We start from the raw sequence: 10,046 nt of genomic DNA on the forward strand, positions 1-10,046 counted from the left end.
CAATGACCTTAAAAATTACCCAAATATTCATAGACTAATTTGCCAAAGAGTTATACCAAAACACGTGTTCCGCAAACCCGAATGATCGCCACAAAATAAGCGACGCTCGGGATGGCCTGTAACGAATCCCACAAACGTTGTTACGCGTAAAGGACGTTATTAGGCAAGCACGCAAATCGAAGTCGCATAAACAGAAAACAGAAAACGAGAACCAGCCAGGGATGCATTTTCAACGCCCCTGGCTGGGCGCCAAAATTTCTCACGCCCACTGCTGGGCGCTGAAGTTGCTGCTTGGCTTTCTGGTCAGGCGCAGCAGCCTCGGTGCCAAAGCAAAAAAGAAAATACGTAGCAAAAAATATCCATAAAAAAGGAATTGCTACGAGGGCGTAAGAAAAGCACTCGATTTCAAAAGCGACTCGCGAAAAATTAATAACTCCTTGCGTCGTTGTTAGGCCTCCTACGACGGCAATGCTCGACACTAAAAGTCGACCATGAAAATAATCATGAATGTCACACGGGCAGAGATTTTCAAAAACATAAAGAGTTCAAAGTGCACACATAACAGTCCAAATATACTAGTCCGACTTAAGGGTAGTCATAGAATGCCTAAAAAAAACACCGACTCACGAAACAAACTAATGTGTCTCCTACTCCACAACAATAATGCAGGGCCCCTGAGTACTTGCCCGTGATAGCCATCAAGAAACACGATGGAAGAAGCATATCCCGAACATCTGTACCTAGAGGTCGCACAAACCCAAGAGATGCATGCTCTAGGACACGACCCTTTACGTTCTCAAAGGCCACTCGCCCCAAAGAACCATGCTATGCCAAAAACGCTCCCCAACTCACATGCTTTCGGGCTATTGTTTGGGTTAGAAAAGAAAAGAGCGAAGAAAGAAACAGAAATTATGGCATTAGCTCTCCAAGATGAAGTGTTCGATCCTACTAAATTGATCGCTCCATCACGCTCAAAAGATGACCAAATCCAACGAGGGTGGCGCAAGACTTTCAAATGGACTAATGCTCGTGGGATGAAGTTCAAGATATCTGCGGGAGAGGGTCCGATGTACGAAGAATTAGAGTCTGAATCCGAGTCTGACTCCGAGTCCGAACCTAGCAAAATTGTAACCCCTCCCAAAAATAGTTTAGACCCGGAAATCTCTACTCCGGGAGATTTTTTTGATGTAATGCTTCATGACTTTGATAAGATAAACAAAACTTTTGAGTATGTGCCGCTTAAAAATCAGAGTAATGATGCAGAATGTCTCGCCACTAATGAGCACGAAAAAGAGCCAGAAGAGGAATATACCGAACTAATAAAAGCTGTAAATGAACAAGAACTCAAAACTCCTATAATTGAGGACACAGAATCAGTAAATATTGGAACAGAAGAAAATCCTAAAATTATTAAAATTGGCCTCACCTTAACTCCCACTGAAAAGGCCGATCTAATCTCCACGTTGCGGGAATTCGAGGGTGTCTTTGCTTGGTCCTACAAAGACATGCCGGGAATAGATCGAGAAATCGCTGAGCATAAAATTCCGCTAGATCCCAAAATGACGCCAGTAAAACAAAAGCTACGGCGGCTCAAACCAGAGATAGCCTTGAAAATAAAAGAAGAAGTCACTAAACAATTAGAGGTCGGCTTTATAAAAGTCTCCAACTACCCAGGATGGGTGGCCAATATTGTCCCCGTAGCTAAACAAGATGGACGAGTGCGAATGTGCGTAGACTTTCGAGACCTCAACAAAGCCAGTCCTAAAGATGACTTCCCCCTACCTCACATTGACATACTAGTAGACAACACCGCAGAACACGCGCTCCTCTCCTTTATGGACGGGTACGCCGGATATAACCAAATACTCATGGCAGAAGAAGACATGGAAAAAACAACTTTCATTACCCCTTGGGGAACATATTGTTACACTGTAATGCCTTTTGGTTTGAAAAACGCGGGGGCCACCTATCAAAGAACATCCACCACGTTACTCCATGACATGATACATAAAGAAATCGAGGTCTACGTGGACGACATGATCGTCAAATCTAAAGACCGGCGCGGTCACCTCCCGGCACTTAAAAAATTCTTCACCCGAATCTTGAAATATAACATGAGACTAAATCCACAAAAATGTGTGTTCGGGGTAACCTCGGGAAAATTTCTAGGATATGTTGTTAGTACGCGAGGAATCGAGATTGACCCATCTAAGATCAAAGCCATTACCGAAATGCCCCCACCAAAACTGAAAAACAGATAAGGGGCTTCCTAGGAAAGCTGCAATACATTAGTAGGTTCATTTCCAAGCTTACTATGACTTGCGAGCCAATATTCAAAAAATTAAGAAAAGAGGAAAAGGCCGAATGGGATGAACAATGCCAAACTGCCTTCGATAAAATCAAAGAATACCTAAGCAAGCCACCCGTCCTCTCCCCCACTTTTCCTGGCATCCCTTTACGCCTATACCTAACCGTCACGGATACTGCAGCAGGAGCTATGCTCTCACAGCGTGTACATGGATCCGAGCGAGCCATTTACTACTTGAGCAAGAAGTTCATACAGTACGAGACGAGATACACAGAACTTGAGAAAACCTGTCTCGCCCTCGTCTGGGCATCCAAAAAACTCAGGCATTACCTATTGGCCCACACTGTTCATATAGTGTCACAACTAGATCCCTTAAAATACGTGTTCGAAAAGCCAGCCCTGAGTGGTCGCCTGTCCAGGTGGCTAGTCATGCTCTCAGAATTCGACCTAAAATTCATGCCGGAAAAAACAATCAAAGGAAGAGCGGTAGCCGAATTCTTGGCCGAGCATGCCACGAATGAGGAAACCCCGGAAGCTTATCTCCTCCCCGACGAGGAACTTCTGATGATACAAGACGACTATTGGACACTATACTTCGATGGCGCGTCCAACCAAAAAGGATGCCCATATACCAATTTCCGTCAAACTTGACTTCGAGGCCACAAACAATGCCGCCGAATACGAGGCCTGCATAGTCGGGCTAGAGGCCGCAGTTAGCCTCGGAGTCAAATACCTACAAGTCTTCGGGGATTCTTCCCTAATAATCAACCATATATCCAAAAGATGGAAGGTCCGAAGCACTAGTCTCTCAAAATATCAAGCTCACTTGGACCAAATAGTCGAGCAATTTGAAAAAATCGAGTATACGTACTTGCCAAGAGACGACAACCAATTCGCGGATGCACTAGCGAAGCTAGCTTCAATGCTCAACATCCCGAATGAATGGGACGGAATGACCCTTCGGGTCGAGCGAAGGAAAGAGCCGGCTTATTGTTGTGCCATAGACTCCGAACCTGAAAACACCGAAGAAGAGCCATGGTACATGGACATCCTTCGTTACAAAACAAGTGGGGAATTCCCCCCAAACACTTCCCCGCGAGCACAAAAGGCCCTACGCCTCCTCGCTTCACAATATAGCATAATTCTGGGAGAATTGTACAAATACACGCCGAATAAAATCAAGTTACTTTGTGTCCATCAAAACCAAGCCCAAAGACTAATGGAGGAATACCATAACGGCGTGTGCGGACCCCATATGAACGGAAAAATGCTATCCCGAAAAATATCCCGCTCAGGGTACTATTGGAACTCTATGGAAACCGATTGCCATCACTTTGTAAAAACTTGCCCAAAATGCCAAATCTTCAGTAACCTTAACCATTTACCTCCCTCAGAACTATACACCTTCACTTCTCCATGACCCTTTTCCACCTGGGGTATAGATATAATCGGCAAGGTAACACCAACAGGCGTAGGGGGACATGAGTACGTTTTAGTTGCAATTGATTACTTCACTAAATGGGTAGAGGCAGTCTCCTATGCAAAGATAACAGCCAAACATGTCGCTCGATTCCTAGAAAAGAACATATTCTGTCGATACGGGGTTCCACATGAAATCATAAGTGACCAAGGTTCCCACTTCAGGGCCGAAGTCCAAGACCTGCTCAAAAAATATCATGTCAAACACCATAAATCCTCTCCCTACAGGCCGCAAATGAACAGCGCGGTAGAGGCGGCCAACAAAAATATTAAAGTCATAATCGAAAAAATGGCCGAAAATTATAAGGATTGGCCCAATAAATTACACTTCGCATTATGGGGCTATCGAACCTCAATCCGCACCTCCATTGGAGTAACACCCTACTCCTTGGTATACGGAATGGAAGCAGTCCAACCGGTCGAGTTGGAGATTCCCTCCCTCCAGATCGTCCTAGAAAGCAAGCTACCCGAAGCTGATTGGGTTCAAGCTAGGTAAGACGAACTCGTCCTTTTAGACGAACGGAGGTTGAGAGCTCTACATCACGTGCAAGTGTATCAAAAGCACATCGCAAGGCAATTCAACAAAAGAGTCAAACCTCGAAACATCAAAGAAGGCGATTTTGTATTAAAAGAAGTCCGCGCACCTACTACGGACCCTCGAGGAAAATTCCGGCCTAACTGGACAGGACCATATTTTGTAAAGACCATCCTACCTGGCGGAGCAGTCCAACTAGCCGACATAGATGGAGCGGAATTCGCTAACCTCGCGAACTTAGACCAATTGAAAAAGTACTATATTTAATAAAATTCAGTCCGGAGTTAAGGCATCTAATAAAATACATTAAAACTCATAAGCAAACATTCTGCGCATTACTCTAAACAAATGGCATAAAACTCGATAAAGTAGAAAAAGCGAAGGACAAAACTTCAACGCCCAGGACTGGGCGCTGTTATTTCTAACGCCCAGGCCTGGGCGCCGATATTTCCTTCGCCCTAAATCGGGCGTTGTTCTCTCTTGCCACCTACCCTCCCGCTTCTACAAAGTGTTCGTACTCCTTTTTCTAACCCTCAAAAGAACCACAAACACTTGGGGGGGAAGCAGACGAGTAATGAACACCCTTTCAAAAAAGTTTTTTTTCAAAAAGCTAGAACTACGCGCGACCTGATTCTGACAAGATACGTAGGCAATCCTTCTCAAGGATTCGGTCCAATAAAAAATTATAAAATAATAAAGTCATGCAACGCATCAAGAAGAAAAGATATCGCAAAGGGCACTCTACCCTAACCCATGCACGGGCAAGACCAAATAAAATGAAAAAGCCACAAGAGTTTCCAGGAAAAAGCCCAACAAAGGAGTATGACACGAGTCGGCAAAAAACAAAAATAGTGAACATGCATATGTAATACCCAAGTAGTCGGTTAGTCTAAAAATATATGTGCACTCTTATATGAACTCATTATTTTTACGAAAGTCTTTTCCTTTTAAAAATTCGTCGTTGGTTTAGGAAGCTAATATTGCTATAATATGTTAAAACAAAGCCCACGGAAGGCTCAAAACATTCTTGCACCAAAAATCGCAAAAAATATATATATACATGCGGAACACAAGAATGAATATGTATAAAACAGGAGGTAAGCCTAAGACTCGTCATCGGCTCCATGTCTCCAAGCCTCGCCGGTCCATCCACTCCACTCCCCGTGGTATGAGGGACCCCAGCCAGAGTCACCCCAAAAATGGGGTTGCGACTGCAACTCGGGGCTAGGCTCTCGGGCCACCGACACGGAACGCCGCCAACGCTCCGGCTTGGACCTCTCCCCGGAAGAACTCACCCCCGCGTCAGAACGGCGATGCCGTAGGGGCGAGTGCTGTGCTCTCTCTCTCTCGCGACGACCGTGTCCCCCGCCGGAGGGACCCGCGTCGTCGGCCCTAGCACGCCCAGTAGCCGTCTGCAAAAAGGGACAAAAAAAAGAGTGAATAACCGAAAGCCAAACCAAAGGTACAGATCAAAAGAAAAAAGAGAGGGCACATTACCCGAGTAGAGTGGGGGCATCTGCAAGAAAGTGCAGACCGAGCTCGAACCAACGCGGACTTCAACCAGTTGATCACCCCCACCATCGCATTGGCCGTACGGGCCGGAACCTAAAACAAGAATGTCAGTAAAAGAAGAAAGAAAAATATAAAGAAGAGTACACAAATGAAAGGTGCATACCGCCTCTACTCCCTCAGGGAGCGGAGCATGGAAAACCCGGTCTTCCGGGAAAGTCTCCACAATCTCGGATCCACTCTCTCCGGTATACGAGATCCGATCATCGGGAAGCACCCATCCCCCCAACAAAGGGTCAGGACCCTCCTGCACATAACACAGTAGGCATACACACATGGGCACGAACATGAAAACACTAAAATCAATACAAAGAGAGGAGGCAACTTACAGCGCCAGGCTCCGGGAGACGAAGAGAATCCTGGATAAACTGGTAATAGCTAGCTCCCTCTATCACCAACTCTGTCGCCGGCACACCAGTCCTCGAGTGGACCCTCCACGACTCGCCTATCGAGCGAGTATACAGCATGGTCGCAGGCGGAGGCCTGGGCACCGAAAAAACCCCGACCGTCTGCATACGTACCCGCTCTCCCAGGTACCAGACAGGGTCCCGGCGGCCAACGAACAAGACCCGCATCTGGCTCAGGGCATAACTCTCCCTGACCGAAGCATGGGTACCCCTAAAAGAGAGCCATGGGGTCCAAACCACCTGTTTTTGTACAAAACGCAGTCAGATCTCGCACATGAAAAGAATGACAAAATACGAGATAGAGGATAAGATTCTGTACATGCTCAGGGTTCCCGTCCCGGATAAGATCCCACACGCTATCGGGCGGCGGACGCACTGTCAGCTTCTTCTTCCAACCCCAACGGCGACCGGCAGGGAACTCCAAAGGCCTCTGCCCCTTTCGGGGAGCCAGCCAGGGTAAGTGCACAAAGGCCCACAGCTGCAAATGAAAAGGATAATAAAGCGTTAAAAAAAAAGAGGCCGGGTAAAAGCGAGAAAAACAAAAGAAAGTCTAGGCACATACCTCGATCAAACGCGGCACTCCCGCTAATGTAATCACAAAGTGACGTATACTCGGGTCCGAGACGCGCACCGAAAAATCATCTGGCCGACAAGCGTCGCATAGCCCTAATCGCCCCAGCGATAGTCACCCAGTGTAGACACGTCCTCCACCATGCCTATCCACCTCGGGTCAAAGGTGTCAGTCGGACCCGATAGAAAAGTGGAAGTAATAAAATGGAGGTAGAACAGCCGAGCCTGTCTCGAAGGCGACTCCTCTACCCCGTGCTGCAAAGCCCACATCAGGTCAGCGAAAGGTATCCCACGGGGCTGGTACGAAGGTAACCTACTATCCATCCACGAGCCCAAGAGCCGGGTACCCTCAGCAACAGTCGGCGATGGATCGTCCGACCTCAGACGAACGGGGTTCCCTGTAAAGGTCAAACCCGTCAAACGCGTCATGCCACGCACCTCGTGGCCACCAGGAGGGGGTAACGACTCGTCAGGCATGCTGATCAACAATACAACAAGGCATTATACCTTCGACAAAATCGGCACTCATACCGATCCCTAAAAAGAGTGCATTTCACTCATGAAATGGAGTCATACAATTTTTGTTCCCTAAAAAACATGATTCTAAGTTCATACTTAGCAAAATTCTCTAAGTAAAAATTAACTCCAGCAAAATCAAAATTCGCCCATAATTTATCATTCATGAATTATGAGGAACGCAAGCAATATACCAAGAACACCTACATTATAAGAAAATACTAGATTCGTAGGTATACTTAGGGGCTAGCATGAAAATGCCCAAATTCAACAAAAATCAACATACTTGCAAAAATTAACATGCACAAACTAATTAACATGTGATGTGGAACATTTCCAACTATCTAATTGGAGAAAAGGGGCACAAAATCAAAAACCCCCAAATCAATTTCATGCACGAAAATACTTGACGAAAATACTGAAATTGACAGAAAAGCTCAAAATTATTGAAAATTACTTACATTGGGAAGATTGGGAAGTAATTTGGAGTAGAATTCGTGAAAGAATGTGAAGAAAACGAGCAAAAATCAGTAGAGAGAAGTGAAGAAGTTTGAGCGAAAATGGTGGAAATGGGAAAGGAAGGAGACGGTCCGCGAATTTAAAGACCAGTCCCCCTTTCGCATTTTCAACGCCCAGCTCTGGGCGTTAGAAATTCTCGCGCCCAGGCCTGGGCGCTGAAAATGCTTCCCAGACAGCGAATATTCGCTGTCGGGCACGCGTACTCCCCTATTTTGTGTAAAGATATCCGTTATCTAATTTCTATCCCAAAAAAGAAAAAAACAGTATTTTAAAAAAAAAAAAAAATAAATAAAAAATAATAAAATAAAATATCGTTAAACAAAAATATACACAATGTGGACCCACTTTTAGGACACATCTAATCAGGAAATATTACGACCCACCAACAGGTTGTAATCACAAAAGCCCTTCTACATAGGCAAAATAAGAAATTCAAAATGGGCTCTTCCACCCTCAGCGGGCGGGGTCTGCGTCACTAGCCGCGCAGGTCCTCAGTTTTTCGAAGAATAAAAGTCTTCAAATTTAAAATAGGCTCGCCATCTTCAGCCGCGGGGTCTACGGCGCAAACCACGTAGGTCCTTATTTTCAAAAAAAAAACAAAAAAAAATTTCAAACAGATTCGTCCACTTTTATCGGAAGGGGGGTCCACCCTCAGCGGACAGGCTCGCCATCTTTAGCCGGCGTGGTCTACGTCACAAACCGCGTAGGTCCTTATTTTCAGAAAACAGATTCGTCCACTTCTATCGAACGGGGGGTCCACCCTCAGCGGACAGGCTCGCCATCTTCAGCCGGCGGGGTCTACATCACAAACCGCGTAGGTCCTTATTTTCAAAAACATCAAACACATTCGTCCACTTCTATCGGACGGGGGGGTCCACCCTCAGAGGACAGGCTCGCCCACCTTCAGCGGGCGGGGTCTGCGTCACTAACAGCGCAGGTCCTTAGTCGCTGCAGCGATAACTTTTATTGGTTTTCCCTTTTTCCAAAAATTAAAGGATTGGTTTGTTGGATTTTCCTTCGTTTTACGTCCTATAAAAACAAGGGGGTTTTCTCGTTTAGCTAGCCCTGAAAATGAGAATCTTTAAAAACGTTTTACCTCGTGATTGGGCTTGGCCAGGCCCAATTACACTTTACAGCTTCAATTTCGAAAACATCTGTAGTTACTCCCAATGACAAAGTGAGGGAGTTTTCTACGCATCTTTAGATCCTTCCAATGACAAAGTGAGGAAGTTTCTATACTATCAGTTGACAAATCCCAATGACACGTGAGGGATATGTCGACACTTCAAGTGATGACCCTTAAGTCAAATGTTATCACTCGGGGGCTCGCGAGACCCTCGCAAAACAGGTCACAATACACTGTGGCTTGTGTGACGCACTCCGTCTAATACTTTGACCATCGTCTTACTACAAGACTCAGTCAAAGTGGGGGCTAACTGTAGACACCTACTTTTGTCCTCATTCCCGCAAGGGAAAGGTTCGATGATGAAAGCATAAAAACTCCACTTGACAACGCATCTCCTATAAAATAAACGAATCTCGATTCCCCATTTCATTTTACCCGAAACCTGCTATTTATGGAAACCTGCTAAAAATAGTAACTGCCGTAAAAGGTAGCTTCTAAAAGTGGCAAATCATAAAAGATAGAAACCTGTCAGAATTAGGTGTTGCACTCCAACATAAATCCTAAATGAGATAGAAAACCGCGAGAATCCTATTCCTAATAGGATTCGGAAATAAGAGTTACGTATTAATTAAAATCCTAACGAACCTAGAGTTCGTAACGGGCCCAGACGCATTCTGTCACAAAATTGATACGCGCTAAAAGACTCGAATTAATCTCAAACTCTACGGATTTTAGGAATCCGAATCTGACTAAACAAAACTGCTCAGACCCTATTTTCAACGCCTGGCTCTGGGCGCCGAAATCTTCGGCGCCCAGGCCTGGGCGCTGAAAATACCTGGGTACGTCACTTTTCCTAATTCTTTATAGATTAGAACTCTGCAATTCTATCTTTCCACGAAATCTTCCCTATAAATAGGCCCCTAGTTTCGACGTGAAACACACAACAACACATAATATATTCTGAGTATTGACTCTAAACCCCTTAGCCTAAGCCTCTCGCTGCGAAACTGTTCACGC

Source organism: Spinacia oleracea, chromosome 5 (genome assembly GCF_020520425.1).
Source record: "Spinacia oleracea cultivar Varoflay chromosome 5, BTI_SOV_V1, whole genome shotgun sequence".
NCBI lineage: Eukaryota > Viridiplantae > Streptophyta > Magnoliopsida > Caryophyllales > Amaranthaceae > Spinacia > Spinacia oleracea.